Below are 21,652 nucleotides of genomic sequence, written 5' to 3'. Positions count from 1 at the left end.
TTGGAGAAGAATAACGATGTTATTGTTGCGCTTCGCCTCCGCCAGGTCTACGAAATTAGAGCCCCCTCTGTGCAGTTCAATACCACAGAGAAATACACTGAATGTATGTCTTCTTATATAACACATGACACAATCTAAACAAAATGGCCAGTTAGGGTTGCTGCACTTTTTGTTTGAATTGAATGACTATATCATGTGTTAACAATCATGAATGCAGTATACAGATTGCAACAGTTTTATGTATGTTGGTACTAACAACACATTGTTTTTCCCAGACAAGTCTTGAGCAGTGTGACTGCCAGCAGGACTTGTGATGTCATAACACGTCTTGCTAAGTAAGTATTGCTTCAGCTGGATCCATATATATATATATATATATATATATATATATGTTCTTACTCCTACTTTCAAACATAATGTAATCTGTAGTTATGTGAGCCTTTATTTGATCTCAATCCATTTATCAATAAGATTTATATTGCATAATCAAGACTTGTATTTATTTATTTATTTATTTATAACTTTCAGACTAGATAAGAAAATAAAAACAGTTGAAAAGCAACATGGCCTTGGAGAAAGATGGAGTCTGACAAGTGAATCATGTCTGCGCATCCAAAGTGCAATAGAAGACAAGAAAAGACACAACTCATTGCAGGCCATGTATCGACTTGTCTTAGAGCGGAGGTTTCTGTGTGGCCTTGTGAGAAAATATGCAGGTACAGTAGGTATATAAAATGTTACATTTGGTTAATCCTTTCTTCCATTTATGAAACTGAATCAACCATTTGTTTTGCAGAGGGACAGAAAATTGCAATCCGACTTTCAAGGAAGATCTCTTCAGTCTGCCAGAAGATAAAACAAAAAGTGAAAGAGTTCAACATTGCCACCAGAGCAGTCAACCAGCCACATGCCTTAGACTACACTGATGTCATTCAAATCGACAACCCCATTTGGTCAACCCTGACTACATGAGAAACAGACAATATGCCAGTGAAACAGCAGCTGTTTGTGTTATGGAACACAATACGACGGGCAAATGAAGAGAAGGCATATCTGTTGGAAGACTGCAAATCAGCCAAAAGGTTTTATGAAAAGCAGATAACTGAAATTGACCGACAATCCCAGCCAGAAGGTCATTCCTCAAACAGGCAGGAGAGAGGCACAAGAGCAGCTTTGCAGAATAAGAGGAGAGAATTTTCAAGGTATCTCTCACAGTTTGAAAGTGTCTTTACAACACTGACCACGGGTGACTGTGATGTGAACAGTACTGACTCTGACACAGATGAAGAGGTGGAGGATGTTGAGAATGAAGAGGAAGGTGATGATTTGGAGGATGAGGAGGAAGAGGGACAATAATCATTTGGTCTTTAGAAAGACAACACTTACTCATGGTATTTCTAAGACCTGGTCTATGACCTAGTTCACTAATCTATATTAACACTTTCACCACACACATTCACTACCAAAGTTTTTTTTCTCATTCTATTTGTGAATATTTTCTTATCTGACTCAGATATTGCATGAAGGTAGTCCATACCTTTATCAGATGTTATCTTGAACTTGAATATGGTTTGCTTTTGCACTTGTACATTTGTATAATTCTGAGATTCTTTGGTGAGTGTTTTTTTTTTCATTGTTGAGACTTTTTTGACACATTTTTTGATTTTTCATGGTGCTTTTCCACAGGCAGTTTAGTGTTGTGAGAAAACCATGAACTCTTTTGTGATATTTAAGGCTAACATCCTGTGTAGATACTGTAATCACATGTTGGATTTTTCTATTGTTACTGTGTAGCATTGTTAGTTATTGTGGCTGTGTTGTAGGGAACTATTGTGGAAATCAAAAATGTCTGATGTTACTTTTTGACATGTCGCATGACAATAGTGAAAACAGTTGTTTCATGTTTTTTGGTACAACTGCTTCATGATTTATTTTGCTCGATCTTTGAGGAGGCAGGCTACATGAATGGTAATATTAAAAAAAATGAAATACCTGCAACCTGTCACTGCATGTGCTCATTTCCATTCAATTTAGTTTCATGATTGTTTACATTTTATAAATTTGCAGCCTGATTAAGTGTGTTTTCACTTAAAAAGGGTGAGGGGATAACAGACAACTCCATCAAATCACATCCATTACAGTAGTTCAGCCAGCATAAAAGACACGGCCATTTCATCAAGAAATACAGCACAAATCTGTATAGTAGTTACACTATAGGTAAGGTAAGGAGTCTTACAGGAGTCTTACAGCCTGATGGCTGAGGGAGGGGAAGGGAGAGAGTTCAGCAGTCTCACAGCCTGGTGGATGAAACTGTTGGTGAGTCTGGTAGTGCGGGAGCGGAGGCTCCTGTACCTCCTTCCAGAGGGCAGGAGGCAAACTACAGATGTCGGAAATTACCCATTAGACATCCTAACAACAGCAATGGTAACTGATCTACTCAAAATCCCTTGATAAATATCTGTGATTTTTGTTTTCACACTATGCCAGCCATCCTCCACATAGCCACACAGCCCTTGTCACCTAATACTACGGGGTCAGAGGTGCCCACATCAGAAGGCAGTGGGTTTCAGGCACCAAGTGAGCAGGCTGAGTGTGAGGGAACATGCATGTTGTCTCCTGCCAAAGAAGGAGCGGCCAAAAAGAGGGCTGCTACTGGGACACAAATCAGGGTCTGATCACCCCCAGCTGGGTGTCAGATACAATATCAATAACATTCAGTTGTAAATCTCTCAGATATGGTTATTACAAATGATTTTCACATTCTTACTAAGAGGGAGGGGGGAATCTTTATTGTATGGGCTGACCCATCAAAAGGCTCTCTGAATCTTATCCTGGGCCCAGCAGTGTCCATAAAATGTGAAAATCCATACTTTGTCGTAGGCATATGACAAAGATATCATTGGAAAGGTCTCCACCCAGGGAACAACATATGTCATTTTGGGGATTGTGACATCTTAATTTTTTAAATTATAGACATTTGAACCCTGACTTTCTGAGTATTTTGAAGGGCTGTAATTCAGCACCAAAGGGGGCTACAGAAATGGGACAAAGTGTTCTAAAGAGCTTGTAAACTCACCTGTATGACTATACCTAATAGATATAGTCACCAAGTGGGGGCGCAGTCCAAAATGGTAAACATGTGTTTTCACTCACTTGACAATGATATACTTAAATTCTAGTCTCACACATGTATTTCTCACTCCCTTAAACCCATTGCTTTGCATTCATTGTTATCATTTATGACCTCCTATTCTAGGAAATAACTAATCGTTTTAGAAACTACAAATCCCTTGAGGTGCGACTTGTAACTCGATAGAAAGTCACGTGACATTTGTAGTTTCTCTCGGTTTTCAGATACATGTTAAAATAGGGTTGTAAAAAGATAGAAATACAGATTGCATCGAATATCTAGTAAAGCCAAATTAGCGATGGTATTGCTTTAGGTTGATATATGTTGTGAAACTGTAAGAAATTGTTAATTTAAGATGTTTTTAGAACCGCTCCATACAGAGTTACGCGAAATAGCAATGGAGGTTGGTCCTTCCGCTTTATAGAACAGTAGTTTTAGGGTATGGATTTGTTTATCTACTGAACACATGAACTATTTACTATAGCCGAACTTGTAATGGTAATGTTTGTGTTGCTGTCAAGTCAAGAAATGACACACAAAAATGCATTTGAGTCATTTATTTGAAAAATGTAGGATAGCTTTTCTATAGCCTGGTTGACCGAATCCAAACCAAACGCAGCCAATCAACGGCGGCGAAGTCCCGCCCTTCTACTTCCTGTACATGGGTCCTCAGAAGTAAAAACTTATCAATGCGTTTCAATCAATGGGTAGATTAACAATTATTTTCTGATCCCGTTTGAATTGTGCCATGGCTTTCACATATGTTGTTCGTGATATTTAAAAATAATGTTATACAGTCTATGGTATAAGCCTGCTCTCTGCGCGAACGATATACGTCACCACCAGCATTCCTGTGGCGTGACGGCACATACGCGACATATCATGTAGTCTTCTAATTGTGTTTTCTCAACAGCATATAACGGAACAATTGCACAATAGACGGACAAACTCTTGCCATGAATAATTATCATTTAAGCCCATAAAACACGTTTCTGTAATCCAAGGCATAACGACGGATCAGAAGATAGTTATTTTCTGTCCATTGAACGCCGTTCATTTTTTTCGCTATAATAATAATAATAATAATAATAATAATAATAATAATAATAATAATAATAATAATAATAATAATACACTACTTCATATTGTCCTATGACAATGACTATGACACATTTTTATCTTGCTCCAGGTAAAAGCCCTTTTAGGTGTATTTTCTCAGATCCTTCCTAGGACCACTGGATGAAATCAGTCTAACAGTGTTTTAAGTGGTACAGTAGCTAGTGGCCATATGTGTTCAATGTATTGATGTCTGTCCGAAAAAAGGAAACATTTTTTTTGAGCAATGCAAATAATTTATTGTTGGCATTTAGCACACATATTCCGCTTGAACCCACAAGCAGTATGTGACCATCCACTGCACATACTGCACTGGGACCATGAACGCCACTTCTTCTTGCTGTTCTTCTTTATGTCATAGAAATCTGCTCCACAGACAGAGCAGGCATTGCTTGTACCTTTGAAAGTAAACCACATAACAAGTATCAGTTCATTCTACTATTTCATGATTATAACATCATACATACAATTTATGTATGATGTTATGTTTATGATTTAATTTAATCTGAAATACATGTCAAGTACAGATATCTAGATTAAATGTATACTGTACCTTCGACAACAGCTTCCACTACAGCCACCTCCCCAGAGGAATGTGGGGGGCCTGCTGCTGCACCTAAATATAAAAATGCAGATAATTTGCAAATGTCTTTCCTTTACATGTATTTTGAGTCCGATGTATACAGACATAACCACAGACTAGAAGACAGAGTCGTGTCAGATTCAGATTCAGATTCCAGACACTGCAATGCCATACATGTAAACTTCCTCAGTTGATAAGACATTCTTTTGAACCTCTAATCAATTTTCTCAAAATCTTAAAACTAGATTCCCAAACCCCTGGCTTTTCTATCAAAATCAAATAGTGTTTGAGTGCCTGATGGTGGCCTTCTCAAATTGAACTTGAGAAGTGAGTGGGGCAGGGGAACCCACAGTCTTGCTGACTGTCTTCACTAGGCTATATTTTTGAGATTTGGCTCTAAGATTACCAAACCAGGATGTGATGCTGTATCTAAGGATGGACTCAGTGGTGGCACAGAAGATGATGTTCATGTTACTACTCACACCGAACAAGCAAAGTCACCTGAGAAAGTAAAGGCACTGATGGATTCTGGCACACACACCTGCCACATGAGTGTGCCAGCTGAGGTCACTGTCTACAGTATGTGCACACCCAAGTACTTAACAGAGCTGACCTGTCTGATGTTGTTGTTGTTTAAAGTTTGGAAAAAGACAGTTTGATTCAAAAACTGAGTTCAGGCCACAGAGAGAATTTGGTTCAGAGAAAGAGGTTTGGATTTTTAGTAACTGGGAAAAAACGTAAAACGTAAAAAGGAATATCCTAAGCATTATAATGATTGATTAGTATTCTGATTCTTTTTCTAGTTAGACACTTACCATCGTCAAACATGGACGCGAAGATTTCCTCCACTGTCTGATCATGGGTACCAGCATCCTCAGCTAAATGAACAAAGACACAATGAAAAAATATACACAAGGACACAAAAATCATATGTACTTGGCAATGTTTTATAGAATTGTGTATATTTGCTCATTTAAGACATTTTCTGGTTCTGCATAGCATTTGTGTCTATCTCAACAGCACTAATGGATTGTCATGTGTCTAGGGCCCAATTCCAATCCAACCCCTTACTGACTTAAAGGCGCGGTCACGTTGAGTCAGTGAGTGTGTGAGGGCTGTTCCACTGTCATCAAGTCATCAAGCCAGTGAGTCCATGAATGAGCCCTTTCTGCCCCCTTACCATAAGTCAGCATCGATGCTGACTTACCGTGAGGAATTATCCACAGTTCATAGCGTTGTGAAGTCAAACACAGGGGATGCCGTCAGAACGCGAGTGTTAAAAAAAGTAAATAAACGTAGCCAGAGAGAGCTCTGCAGGTCTCTTTATTGTTAATGGAGGGGGCAAAGAAAAAACAATTAACAATTTCACATGCGTAGTTTATGTTTATTGATGAGAAATCGACCTGATCTGATCTAGGATAATTTTGTTTTGAGTCTGCCTCCTCACACTCCTTGTGTGTTTGAAGTAAACGGTAATTTATTAGTCCAAGACGAGTCAACAACATTCAGTTGCCAAGGTAACATGTCGTGAAAGTGGGCAACTGCTGTTCCATTCACGTCTACAGCATCTGGACCCTCACAGACTCGGTCACTTACAACGGACGTCAGTCAAGTCAGTGAGGGTTCAGGGCTTGAGTCTTTAGGGGGCGGATTGGAACTGGGCCTAGATGTTTGCTCGTGCAGGCTACAGAAACTAGGCATTAGCATCTCTTTTACCTTGTGGTGTACATTCCACGGTGTCGACAGGTAATTCAGATTCTTTCCCTAAGCAAGTCAGAAAACCACAACAGTCTATAGTTAAACATGTTGAGTTTTGAGACACGTAGGTACTGTATAGTGCTGCTTGTCCTAAGGTTTCAGGTGAGCTAGAGCCAATCCCAGCTGACATGTGATATACAGCCTGAACAGGTCACCAGTCTAATACAGATCAAACAAATACACTGATGGCCATATCTTGAGACAATTGAGTGTGTCTTTAGATTGTGGGAAAGGTCAGTTTAATATGTCACCTGAATATGCAAAGCAAGACCTTCTGGCTGAGAGGTGACTGAGATACTGCACTACCTTACTTATTCAATATATTTACATCATAATTCGCCACAATTTTAAGAAGCTCTCACTGATCGGCTTGTATGTCATACCTTGTGGTTCAAGTTGGACTGCATCGACTTGGAGTGGTTCTGGTGAAACAGGGAACATATTTAAGAAGGGTTCAAGTCAAATATAATTCCTGGACTACTCTTTGTAATAACAAGAAGCAAACTTACTTATCTGGAATGATATTTTATCTGCTGCCTTTAAGATCATCTCCAGCTGCTTCCATCCATAAAATGAAGGCTTCCTCAGTGGGAGGTCAGTTGGCAGCCCTTGCATCTCTATAAGCAGTGTCTGGTTGGCCAGTGCCTGGTATGGCAGTCTTCCAGAGCCACCTGCAGCAACTTTACGAGATAAAATTAAAACCATTATGTCAAGTTCACTTTTAAAAAGCTGAAAAATGTACAGTATGGTTTAAGGTCACTTTGTGTCCAGTCGAAGCGGGGCTGCCTGCTGTGAAGACTGTAGCGTCTACATGAGACGGCAGAGGCCCACATGGACTAGACGAAATGTACAATTTTCATTAATTATGGTGAATTGGTACAATTATTTGAAAAAGCAGCATCGTCAAACTCTTCCTATGCCATTCATCATTGTGCATGTGCAGTTTCAGGTGGCTTGACCGCATTACCGAGAAGATACCATAGACTGTATAAAACATGGACGTAGCACCTGTGACGTCACCCATTCGTTTTGGCGAGTCTGTTTTGTGATCAAAATATGGCCAATATGGACCTCGCCATCTTGGGTTTAGTGGGAGTATACTTTCCATATTTGGAGGAGAGACGGTAATTCTACAGGTCCGCCGGCCGAGAACCCGCCCACTGAACTCCAAAGTCGCCAGCTCATTGTCTGTCGGACCTGTCCTCAACGTATTTATATGAGAATTTTAAGCCTAAATAACACAAAAATGGTTGTGTTTTTAAAAACTTCACTTGACACCAGATTCATAAAATGAACCAGGCTGTAAATATGTTTTTTTAAGCTGTAAATTCAGCGATTTTAACGTGGGGGTCTATGGAGAGTTGCTCACTTCTGGAGCCAGCCCCCAGCAGCAGCTGAGATATTGCAGCTTTTTGAACGCGGAAGCGAGCTTTACTTCTCAGACCCAAAACTCCCCGCTTGGAAGATACACGCATAGTGACAGACAGACATTTCTTCCTTTAAGGGTAGGATACAAAGTCAACAGATATTCACATGAGAAAGAATAAAGAAAAAAAGAAGAACATTCAGAAAGATTGTGAAATCATTAAAAGACAAAGTATAACCCAAAGAGATTAGGGCCAGGTCATGTCTATATCAAATTTTAGACTGATGCTGCTATGCTGAACGTCATTGCTGGATTAGCACATCTATCGATCTATCTTTAGCACATCTATTGATCTTTCTATCTTGTTCAATTTTTTAAGTTTATTGTTTCTGCAGGAAAGAGAACTTACTGTATTTCTGGTTGAATAAGTCCTGGACCTTTTTCACCAGGTCATGGACAGACTCCACAGGAGATGGTGAACAGCAGCTTGCTAAACATATATTGACAGAACATATTAAATTAAAAACACAGTGAAACACAATCCAGTGGACTTAGGTGACATAAAACATGTTTGAGACAGTAGAGTACAGGTACACATGCAGCTGAATGATGGCACAAACAGTGACAAAATTGAAGTTAAAAGTTAATAGTGAAGACAAAGCTTATTAGGACAAGACATAAAAATGTGAGTTTATAATATTACCTGACATTTTAAGAGCAAACTTGTTTGCTGTGTCTGTTTCCTCCAGAAAGGCTGCAGCATTTTTGCTGGCAACCTGCATGACTGATGTCATGGAATCCAGGCAGTCGACACATAATGCAGCGGTTTCTACGCCCAACTCCTCCAGTTTGGACACCTTCACCACACACAAAAAAGACATCTCATGCTAAAACAGGATCAGTAGAACAAATGTTAGAATATTAAAGAATATAAACATGCAAAGAAATTAGTTTAAAATCTCCCTCTCAAAAAATTTAATCTTGCCAAATATCTATCTGAGCAAATTTTATCACTTCACTACTTCACTAACACTCAAGTCTTGTTCTGTGTTACTGTATACTGTATTTAAACAGGACCACAACAACTCAATAAAGAAAATCTGCAACACCATCACAGCTTCACTGAGACACAGTACTAACAAACCTCCAACTTAAGCTGCTTTATGTGCCTCTTAATTTTCAGGGCCCTCATTCCAGGACTAAAGTCCTGTGGTTTGGTAGAAGCCTTTAAAGCTGCTGCCTCCTGCTTGTACCTCTCCCTGTCTTCTTGCCCTAAACTGGACCACTGTCTGACATCTTTCAGGGTACCTGGGAAAACGTTTAGATCATTAATCTGTGTTATCTTTGCTCACAACAAAGATGTGTTCAGAAAATGTACAAGTACAGTACAAGTATCTACTTGTTAGACCAAAGTTCCAAAACAATTCCTGTAAAACCTGCTATGAGGATAGAAATTTTATGCAGTTATTACAGTAAAAATTCTGTTAAACTTTGATGTAGACATTGAATTGTATCCAGAAGAGAAGTTCTGTACCATCTGCTTTTCCAAATAAACAATAATTAAAAATTCTATGTTAAGTGAAGAAAATACAGAATTCAATTGACAAACTTACCTTTTTTTTTTAAGACATCTCTGCAAAAGAGATTATATGCTGATAAATCTCTCGTCAGCAATTTCAGCTTTGGTGGATTTGAGGGACTCTTGAAGGCCCTCTTGTAATTCCCAATCCAGTTCTGAAAGAAAAATGAATTTTTACCCTTGTTATTAACTGTGTGAAATATTTTGAAATACACTATTTCTTGATGTAAATCAGTATAAATAGTTAGGGATAGTTCAGTTTTTTGAAGTGTGGTTGTATAAGGACTCAAGGAGAATATTTAGATGTATAGTGCAGATTTTATACTGATGCAACATGTGTACCTCATACAACCCCACTTCAACCTGAACTGTTCCCCGAAGTACTCATGATTTTGAGTTGGTAGAAAATAAACCAGACCTCTATGATACTGATGTCTAGACCAGTTGCAGCGGAAGCCTCTTCAACAAGTGGTGATCCTACTCGGGTCATTCCTCTCTCGAAGAATGACTGGAGCTTTGTCCTGGTCCCTTCATCTATTTTTGTACGTTCTGTTCAACAAAAGAAAAAAACATTTAAATGGAAACAGTATTTTTTTTCTTACACGGATCCACATTTATTCCAGTTAAACACCAGGTGATGACTGAGTTTGCAAAGGTACACTTACCTCTGATTTTCTCAGCCATCATGAGCCTGAATGAATGCACAGAAATTCAAGTTCAATTCAAGTTGTTCTACAAGTTATATATATATATATATATATATATACAGTATATATATATATATATATATATATATATATATATATGTATATGTATATATGTATATATACATATACATACACACACACACACATACATACATACATACATACATATATATACACATACATACATATATATGTACAGTATAGGTGCACTGTATACTATACTGTGGATATACTGTATAGGATGAGTTCAGGTAATGTGGGATATCAGGTAAAGTGGGACGTTAATGTATTGTCACGATTTAGTCAAAATCATATTATACAGTGATCAAAAGTGATCCTGAATTGTTGCTACAACACTTCTTGCCACTAAACAATGATTTGGGTTGGTCAAATTAGGTAAACAACATATACTACTGTTTCATAACGCGGTAGTTCAAACACTTGTTGAAAAACAGGATAAAAAAGTGGAAAATAATCTTTGTTTTTATAAAATCATGATTCTGCTAGAAACTAGCATATAGCTTCTAAAAAAAAGATTTTATTCCTATTGAATTCAAACAGAAATGATTAATACCTGAGTTCACCCTAATATAGATAGATAGATAGATAGATAGATAGATTCAGTATTTTCAAGGGAATGCATTAAATGGGAGATGTGGCACTGTATTCCAAGTAGATCCTATCATAACCGTTTCAGCTAGCTAGCTAGTGCTGGAAACATCTGTTATGTTGTGTGTTTTATGTGGACCTTGGAATCCTATCTTTGCTATAACATTACATAGAATGAATGTCTGTGACATCTATCAGAAATAAGACGCATTACTTTATCGTTACTATTGTTGTTGTTGTTGTTGTTACTGCTACACAAGAACATGAGTTACAAACCTGCCATTAACGCGCCTTCCTCTCCACAAGCTTCTTCTTCCTCATCTTTTCCAATTTATAGCAGGCAGCGCCTAACCGCCACCTCCTGGAGTGCGAGGCGTACTGCCGACATCAAACTGCATCAAACCAAACGAAATGAAGGGAGGAAGAAAAGAAAAAAAAAAACAGCTTTCCCAAAATAAGCCCCAATCTTTGATTTATTAATATATCCATGACCCCGTCTTTCTGAGATAGGTAGGCTACTTAAACTCCTCCACAGTCTGTTTTCTGGTCCTTCCGTATCTTTTCGTGTTTTTCGTATCTTTACGAAGGCGCCCGGTGACGGGTTGCCTAGCAACCACAGTAAACTATGGCTATCGTCCGACAAAGCTAAAGTAATCTCACGTAAAAGCGCTTAAAATAACATGTTATAGTATTTTCGAAAATATATTGTTTTTAATGAACAAGATCCGCCATTTTCTATGATTCATTTTTTAATATTCTTGCTAAATAAGCAAAAACGGGAGGGGGAGGCATGGGCTCCATAATAAACCTTCTGTGCCTACTGGGCATTAATAACATTGGGTTAACCAGATTAATGGGTGATAACAGCCTCCTGCACCTACTAGTAGGTAGAGTAGGGCCCTACTGGCTCATATCTGTGGGATGATGGTATCAGGATTCTGCCCATTCAATGGTATGACAACAATCCAATCGGGTGGTTTCCCACTCGTTCAAGTGCACTTTTAGTTATTCCTTATTGTTAATAAATCCTTGTTTGGTTTGCATAAGCCCTGTGTCCGGGTCTGCATCCTTGGGTCCAAACTATTTAGTGGCGAAAGCTTAACATTTTTAAAGTTTTGGACCAATCTTTCAGACAATCCGTTTGAGGTGGAATGATAAGATGGAATTTTAATGTGTTTAACAGTATTCATCTTGAGGAATATCTCAAATTCACCTGAAGTAAATTGAGGTCCATTGTCTGTCACCACTTCTTTTGGCCAACAGTATGCTACAAACAGGTTCCTCAATGCTTCAATAGTTTTGCTGGCTGTTGTGGTTTGCATGTGGATTATTTCAGGCCAGCGAGCATATGCATCCATGACCACCAGAAACATGCTTATTGTCCTCTGCAAAATCAAGGAAATCAAGGTGTGTTCTCTCTCATGGATGTGGAGTCCATTTCCATGTATGCACAGGCACTGTGGTAGGCATGCTATGCTGCTGTTTACATATGTGTGATTTTTCCTTAAATAAGTATTTTTTCAGGACTCAAATGAGCAGACCAAAAACAGAGACAATATCACAAAAACAAAGTCAATTTATTAACAAAAGGAAGAACAAAAGGCACACTCAAACTGAGCGGGAATAACCAAAAACTATGCTGGATACTGAGGCTGAGAGGCACACAGTGGACTGAGAACACTGAAACGGAGAGCAGAACAAAAGCATTCAAAGTCCAAAAAGTGCAACATAAAAATCCACTGGAAAAAAGGCTCCAGGACAATTCAAAAGGCAGAGCTGACAAAGGCTTTCTAGCAATCTACTCACATGAGGGACAGGACGTTCACACAGTCGAGATCAGGATGAACTGGCAGCCACATGTCCAGAGAGCCTCTCCTAAATACTGCCAGCACTCAGCTCTAACACGCCTAAGGTGTGCAGGTAATTAGACAGAGCAGCAGTGCATGGGAAAAAACCCGCCCAGTCTCAGACAGACAGGGGAGACAGACAAACAGACAAATAACACCAGGGAAAAGGGGAAAGAGAAAACACTGGGAAAAGACAAAAGGCAAATCCTAACAGTACCCCCCCTCAACGGGTTGTTGTAAATCAAATTCAGCTGTCCGAGAAAAATGCTCAAAAAGAGGCTGCAGGAGTCGAAGTCCGAGAAGCAACTTTATTATCGATAATAAAGGGGAAAACACTCAGAGACACACAAGCTGTAACTCCAGTGAAGTTCTCCAAGTCTCTCCAACTTACAAGAGTCAGTGCCCGTCTTTTATACAGTTTGCTCAAGGTCACGCCCACCCTTGGGGCATCTTCTCTTTTTCTGATCTTTCTATTTTTTATACACCATTACGTTATCTTTTGACCGCTAGCCTGGGCTTGTAGGTACTTTTACTCTTCTTATTCCCTTGAAATTTCACCATTAGCTTCTGATTGTCACAGGCTTTGTTTTTTTTAAAAAGTATTTACCTCTTACAATTACACCATTAGCTTCTGATTGTCATAGGCTCTATTTTTTAAAAAGTAAGTATAATCACAATAATCACCAGAAATCAATATGCATTAAGACATAACAAATCATAGTGTGATTGATAACATTGTTATCCTTTCATAGAGTGATGATAGATAAGTAACATAGATTGAACACAGTAAGGTTATATAAGGACACACAGGGCAATGCAAGGTTACAGACAATACCGGCCAAAACCGGTTAGAACCAACTAACACTGGCTGCAGAGACACCTGCAGAATCATGGAAAGCACCAAGATTCATGATGCAGACATTTGCTCATATGATCTCTTGATTTTTGATATTTGCTGCACAGTGTCAGCCTCGCACAGCATCACCATCTCGACTCCTCTATGTGCCTCTTCTCCATTTCTCTATTGCTCTTGTATTTTTGAGTACATGAACTATCACACTTCTGCTACAATACTTGCTGCTGAAAACTACCATTGATTACAGTGTTTGACTCAATTCTTCACATATCAGTTGAGAAAAATTATACTACAGGGTGCCTCCAGGCGACCCAGACGGCTGGAGGGCAGAGATCACTGCTGCAGACTGGCTTCAGCTGGTAGACGTGAAAGGTCGGGTGCACCCTCATCGATGGTGGGAGTTTGAGGGTTACAGCTCCAGGACTTACAATCTTTTCAATGACATAAGGTCCAATAAACCTGGGCGCTAATTTGCGTGACTCAACCTGTAGCTGAATGTTCTTGGTTGAGAGCCATACAGACTGACCTGGAGTGTAGGAGGGAGCTGGGACCCTAAGTCTGTTGGCGGATTTTTGTTGGATCTTTTGGGTGTGAATTAATGCTGCTTGGGTGTCCTTCCATATCTTATGGATGCATTTGATGTGGTCCTGGACCGCTGGAATGGTGATGTCAGCTTCCTGTGTGGAAAATAGAGGAGGATGATATCCAAGTGAAGCTTCAAATGGAGACAACCATGGATGAGACGAGGAGTACTCAATCCAGGGTAATAAAGTGCTCCAACTGGTGGGGTTCTCTGTGGTGACACAGCGCAGCGCAGCCTCCAGGTCCTGATTGGTGCGTTCAGTCTGACCATTTGACTGCAATCTGACCACATGTTGAAAAATGAGATTGGCAGTCTCAAATGCAGATGGGAGCTTAGGAAAAGCGACAAAATGAGCAGCCTTGGAAAAACGATCGACCACAGTCAAAGCCAAGGTGTTAACTTTAGAAGACGGTAAGCCAGTAACAAAGTCTAGCGCTATGTGAGACCAAGGTCTCCCGGGGATGGGCAGGGGATGAAGCAGGCCAGTCGATGCGTGATGAGAGGCCTTGCTTCAGGCACCTATGGCACACGCAGCCACATAAGCATGTGTGTCAGCATCCAGTGAGGGCCACCAGAAGTGTTGGCGCAGGAGAGATATGGTGCGGTTTGCTCCAGGGTGACATGCCCACTGGGACGTATGGACCCACTGCAGGACCTGGGAGTGTACACTGGAAGGAACAAAAAGTCTATTAGGGGGGCCGTTACCTGGGTCAGGTTCACGTCTCAGGGCCTCACAGACCACCCTCTCAATGTCCCAGGTCAGAGCTGCAACAACCCGACCAGCAGGTAGAATGGTGTCAGGTGTTCCGGGTCTCTAGGTGAGAGTGAAATTAAATCTACTGGAAAATAATGCCCTTCTAGCCTGACGGGAATTGAGTCTTTTAGCAGATCTGATGTATGACAGGTTCTTGTGATCTGTCCACACAATGAATGGCTGTTTGGCCCCCTCCAACCAGTGTCTCCACTCCTCCAGAGCCAATTTAACGGCCAGCAGCTCCCGGTTCCCCACGTCATAATTACATTCTGTGGGAGAGAGACTGCAGGAGAAGAAGGCACAGGGGTACAGGAGAAGAAGGCACAGGGGTGCTTCAGTGTCTGAAGCATCCATCTCCACCACAAACTGTCTCTCAGGGTCTGGCTGCGCCAGGACTGGCGTGGAAGTAAACAGTTCCTTAGTGAATGCTCTGTCTGCCTCAGCTGACTAGCTGAACTTCACAGAGGAAGAAGTCAGTCTGGTCAAGGGCGCGGCAATTTTGCTGTAATCCCGGATGAACCGTCGATAGAAGTTAGCCAACCCCAAAAAGCACTGCAACTTCTTCCGAGTATCCAGGACCGGCCACTGCTCCACCGCCCTCACTTTCTCCGGGTCGGCCTTGAGATTGCCCTCCTGAATAATGAAACCAAGAAATGACACAGACTTGACATGAAATTCACATTTCTCTGCCTTCACAAATAGTGTATTTTCCAGAAGTCTGGTTAGCACCTGGTGGACATGGCGCTCATGTTCCTCCGCGGAACGAGAAAAGATGAGGATGTTGTCTCAGTAAACAAAAATGAACCGATTGAGAAAGTCCCGGAGAACATCATTAATTAAGGCTTGAAAGACGGCTGGAGCATTGGTGAGCCCAAAAGGCATCACAAGATATTCAAAATGCCCCAGTGGTGTGTTAAAGGCTGTCTTCCATTCACCCCCCTCCCTGATGCGAACCAGATGATAGGCGTTACGTAAGTCCAGCTTGGTGAAAATAGTGGCTTCCTGTAGAGAGATAAAGGCTGAGTTCATGAGAGACAGAGGATACTTATTCTTAACAGTTATGTCATTAAGTCCACGAAAATCTATTCAGGGTCTGAGTGACTTGTCCTTCTTGGACACAAAGAAAAAACCCTGCCCCCACAGGGGAGGAGGGCCGAATGATACCTGCTGCGAGTGACTCCTTGATGTATCATTCCATGGCTTCTCGTTCAGGTCATGACAGATTGTACAGTCTGCTGGAGGGAAGAGGAGCCCCTGGAAGCAGGTCAATGGCATAGTCGTATGATCGATGAGGAGGGAGAGAGAGAGAGCACGCTCCTTGCTGAACACCTCCCACAGGTCATGATATGCAGGAGGAATACAGGAATGATCAACACAGATATATTAGACGAACCAGAGCTCCCCCCATCCAGTGGAAGGGCCGAGCGTAGGCAGAGAGCGTGACAGTAGGGACTCCAGCCTAAAATCCTACCCTGAGATCAGTCTATGTGAGGATTATGCAGTTTTAACCAGGGGTGAGAAAGAACCAGGGGTGAGTGTGGAGACTGAAAAATGTGGAAAATAATCATCTCATGATGATTACCGGAGATGATCAGTGGTGCGGTGTTTAACTTCCGCAAGGATCCTCCCATTTAAAGCATATACCCTAATGGGTTCCTCCAAAGCCTCCAACTCGTAGCCTGCTTGTGCTGCCACCTGTTCGTCCAAGAAGTTGTCCTCTGTACCGGAGTCAATGAGAGCGGGGAGTGGAAGCAGCTGACCATCTACAAGCAGGGAAGCCTGAACCTCGCACTTACTTCCTTAGTGACTGCAGAATTAGGGCTCATCAATACCCCCCACATCTAACAATATGTCACACAGATTCACCTCACTTTCAATGTCCTCATCAATTGTAGGCCACCAAAATAAGCTTCTGGAGAGAGACTTCATTTTCACCATGCCTCAGTGGCTGTCATGTAACTCTGAAAATAACCTGCTCTGTAGTTTTTTTCTGGAATGACCACTCAATGCACACAACCATCTTCTACTGTAAGGTCAAATGTTGTTGTCTGGTATTGGAAGTCTGGATAATGCATCAGCATTTCCATGCTGCTCAGATGGTTTGTACTGGATCTCATAGGTATACGCTGCTAAAATCAGGGGCCATCTCTGCATCCTAGCTGTGGCTAAGGGAGGGCTAAGCCCTGTTTTTGGACCTAAGATCTTCAATAGTGGTTTGTGGTCTGTTATCAGTGTGAACTTGCGACCAAAAAAAATACTCATGAAACTTCATTGCTCCAAAAACCAGGCCTAATGCTTCTTTTTCTATCTGAGAGTAGTTTTTTTTTCAGCTTTAGTAAGCATTTGAGAGGCAAAAGCTATGGGTTTTTCACCTCCATCTGGCAACTGATGTGAAATCACTGCACCTACCCCTACTGGTGATGCATCACAAGCAAGTATGAGTGGCAGCTCTGGGTTACAATGTACAAGGACTCTGTTAGAGAGAAGCTGTTTTTTAGCTTCATCAAATGCATTCTGGCATGATGCTGACCACTCCCTCTTAGCATCTTTTTGCAGTAACCCTGTCAATTCAATTCAATATTCCTTTATTAGTCCCACAAGGGGAAATAAATAAAAAATATATATATACTGGCAGCAGTGGGTCAAAAGCGCTATCATTATCAGGGCGCCAACTGCTGCCTGCACAACAGCCTCACATTTCTCCTGTATTTGGTGAATTCCCTCTGCATCAATGAAATGTCCCAAATAAGATACGCTGTGCTGGAAGAAGGCACATTTCTCTCTCTTAACCCTAAGGTTGTGACATTTCAGTCTTTTTAGCACCTCTTCCAGGATTCTCATGCGTGTTTCTGTGTCAATATGTCATCCAAGTAAAAGATTATGGTATCTATGCCCTGCAGAACCTGATCCATTAGCTTCTAAAATATTGCAGGTGCACTGGCTACACCTTAAGGGAGTCTGTTTACTCGATACAGGCCTTTGTGTGTGTTTATGGTCAAGTACTGTTTAGAACTTTCTTCCTGCTCTACTTGTTGGTAGGCCTGTGACAAGTGAAGTTTGGTTTATTTCTCACCTCCTGCTAGTTTTTTGAACAAGTCCTTCAGTTTTGGAATGGGGTACTGATCTACCTCAAGCCAGGGGTTGATAGACACTTTATAGTCCCCACAAAACCTCACTGTGTGATCAACTTTTGGGATGTTTACAGTAGGTGCAGCCCACTCACTGTAATTAACAAGTATAATAACCCCATCAGCCTCCATCTTGTTTGACTGGGCTTCAACTGCTTCCCTAAGTGTGTATGGCACTGATCGGGGTTTGCAAAACTTGGGAATGGCCCCTGACACCACGTGGAGTTTGTCTGTCACCTTTCCTAGACTGGGCTGAAACACCTCTGGGTATATGTCACATAGCTCCTCGAAAGTCTCAGGCGCTACTCTGTTTATAAACGACTAATCCAGTTTTAACTTTTTGATCCAGTCTCTTCCCAACAAGGCTGGACCGTTACCTTTGACCACAAGCAAGTTAAGTGTGCAAATGTTTCCATTACATTTCACCTTAGCAGAAATGTGACTGCTTACTGTAGGTTCTCAGCACATAATTTGTAGGCATTAGCATTGCTGTCTTAAACCTATGTTTGTACAGTTTCTCTGAAATCGCAGACACGGCTGCTCCTGTGCCTGCTTCTATTTTTAGCCTTTTCTAAATTACTCTTACATACACATAGTAGGATTTTTCAATCTCTGTATCAGTTTCAGATGCAGTGTCGTCACCAGTGGCAGCTACTGAAAAAAATCTCGTGGGATAATGACTGATCTTGAAAGTGTTGGCTTACAAAAGCAAAACCCGTTATCACAGTGGTATATAGAAATACAATAACTTTACATCCTCAACATTGCACGAACAATCTGCCTTTCCACAAACAAATGAAATACAGAATCAGGTAAAAAATAAAGTATCTTGAAATTTGTTCAGATTGCAGGATCAAGAGCTTTCACAAACTGTACAACATTTTAAAGGTAGTGAATGAAAACTAACTATTTAAAAACATCAACAGGATGGTGTCTTCAGACAGTCTCTGCTTCTCCTCCAAAACCTGTCCTCGTTCTGGTGGATCCTGTTGGCTCTTGCAGCTGCTGTTCAGAGTCCCTGAAGGCAAACAAATGTGTTTGTTAGGCTATGTGCCGTATTGTAGTCTATGTGATGCACATTAACACACTTTATTCACTTAAAAAGTACAAAGATTTCAGTATACCCACTTAAAATAGGCTGGGAGTTAGCGTTAAACACTTTGGTGTTTAATCTCTTCAATACAAGGCCTATTTTGCTAAGCTAAGACCTCTGAGATATCTTGATTCTGATCAAGTGATCAGAATCAAGATATGTGTTCTTGTGTCAGAGTAAATTCATCTGGAAGACAGTAAAAAAATAAAAAAATGTATCTCTGCCTAAAAAATATATACAGAGAGTGAAAACCACCTTTGAATCATGTGATAGTAGCCAATTTCATCTAGAAATTAGTAATATCTGATGAGTGTCTGTGCAAAAGTACGGGCTAGAAAAATGACCCTGAGCAGTTTTACAGATGTTTTAACACAGGCACGTCCAGGCACTCATTTGGGCGCATTTGAGCAGGGTACCGTTATCTCGTTCAAGCATATGGAGAAACTCCTCTGCTGAAAACACTTTTTCAGCCTTTTTGTTTGCTTGCTATTGTTCTTATCTCTCATAAAAGGCCAAAAAGCAAATAAAACAGTAAAATAATACCTCAGGCTGGTCGGCAGTGTGCTCTGTGAGCGCTCTGTCCATTCATGTGTATATGAGATGGAGCGGTGAAACTAACTGCGCAGTTACATCGGTCAATAGCTCAGCAACCAATTGGTCAATTTTGATGATCGACACCTCTATCAACCAGTCAGAGTCAAGATATTCGAGGGGCAGCACCCAAATTCACCATAGTAACACCAATGACGATCAAGAAGAACCCCACAGATAGTATATCACATGAAGAGCTCACCCTCCACTCTAGAAACTCCCTCCTCTTCATGTAAACAACCAGGACCTTCGTGATTGAGCTCAAACTAACATAAAGTCATAGGAGGAGACATTAGCAGCGTTTTTTCGAGCTGGAATATAACTTTTGACCACAAAACAGCAAAGGTAAGACATACCTCATGATTTAGCAAAGTTTTTTTCTGCTGCTGTTCGGCTGCTATGTGCATTTTACATGAGAGTCTATGAGAGACCCCTGGGATGATTTTCAAGCTGACTGAAATCATCTCTAAAGAGGTGAAACCATGTGAAGCACAACTTTAGTCTGATTGGACAATGACGTTTTTGACAGATCTAACGTCTAGAAACCTAATTGCAACTGCTGCTTGGTTAGAAAAAAAATTACCTATTTTTCTCATTGGTAGTGTGTCGCCCAAATCACCCTAATACAGAAACCACCCATGGTCCTCACCTTCAGTCACTAATAAAACAGTTCAACATCTCTGATGTTACCTGCCTGGTAGTTCGTGACAAAGCCCGGTGCTAGTTTAGTCTTTTGTGTCCCGGCTTTTTATTTTGCTCCGGCTTGACAGGCGGGGCGGTCAGCTCGATCTGCGGTGAAGCGATGTCCTCAGGCATACCGGCAGGAAGGTTGTTCTCACCCGACGGTGTCTTGCGGACTTTATCCCGGTTGCTGTCATCTGCCGGGGCTGTAGCATCAAGGTGCTTAGTCCACTTGGTCTGCTTCTCTCAGACATATTGTACATGACACAAAGTACCGCCAATCGGTACTTTCAACACAATAAATAAACAAAAGAAATACACACTTAAATACCTGAGAAGATATAAGATTAAGATTAAGATCAAGATTTACTTTATTTATCACTCAACACAACACAACACAACACAACATGCATTCAGTAAACACAACAACACTACATGCATATGCCATGCTTTTGGTGAAATTGTTTCTTCTGCATTTAACCCATCCTGGAAGTCCTTCCTCCACATCAGACCAGGAGCGGTGGTGCCCGGGACAGTGCCGACAGCGGCGCGGGACAGTGCCGACAGCGGCGCCCGGGGACCCAGTTCCTTCTTGTCACCATTGGTCAGGTGGTGATCTTTTTGCATGTTTTTAGTGTTTTTTTTTTTTTTTTTTAAATGGAGGATACCCCAGGTGAACACGAGGAGAACATGCAAATTCCACACAGAAAGGCCCCTGTCCTCAAGCAGCAGGCACCAAAGGCATGGTGGAGAACACGCCCCCGGCACCCACAGCGCCCCAGGTGGGAATCGAACCTGGGACCTTATAGCTGTGAGGCAACAGTGTTACCACTGTCCCACCATGTCACCATGATGTCACTATATTAACAGTTGTTGAATAATCTAGTAAATGATCCTAGTGATTCAGTCAAGGTGGGGGTCGAACTTAATGATCCACACCTCAGAGTCAAAAGAATTGAGGGGCAGCACCTAAGTTCACCATAGAAACACCAATGACGATCCAGACGGAAGTAACCCCAGAGACAGTATATCGCATGAAGAGCACTCCCCCCACTCTAGAAACCCCCTCTTCTTTATGTAAACAACGAGGACCTTCGGACTCTGCTTTCATATGATACCGTTCTTGTGTGGTTTGCATGAAGTGGTGAAATCAGCAGATGCACTGAAGTGGACATTTGCTATTTTCTTGTTTTCGTTACATGCCCATATAATTTCTTGGGGTATGATTTATGTTTTGTGTGGGTGGCAGTGATTGCTAGAGGCTTTGAGCT

The sequence above is a fragment of the Chaetodon auriga genome, chromosome 24 (assembly GCF_051107435.1).
Source record: "Chaetodon auriga isolate fChaAug3 chromosome 24, fChaAug3.hap1, whole genome shotgun sequence".
NCBI lineage: Eukaryota > Metazoa > Chordata > Actinopteri > Chaetodontiformes > Chaetodontidae > Chaetodon > Chaetodon auriga.
The sequence above is the reverse complement of the archived record's forward strand: the minus strand, read 5'-3'. Positions refer to the sequence as shown.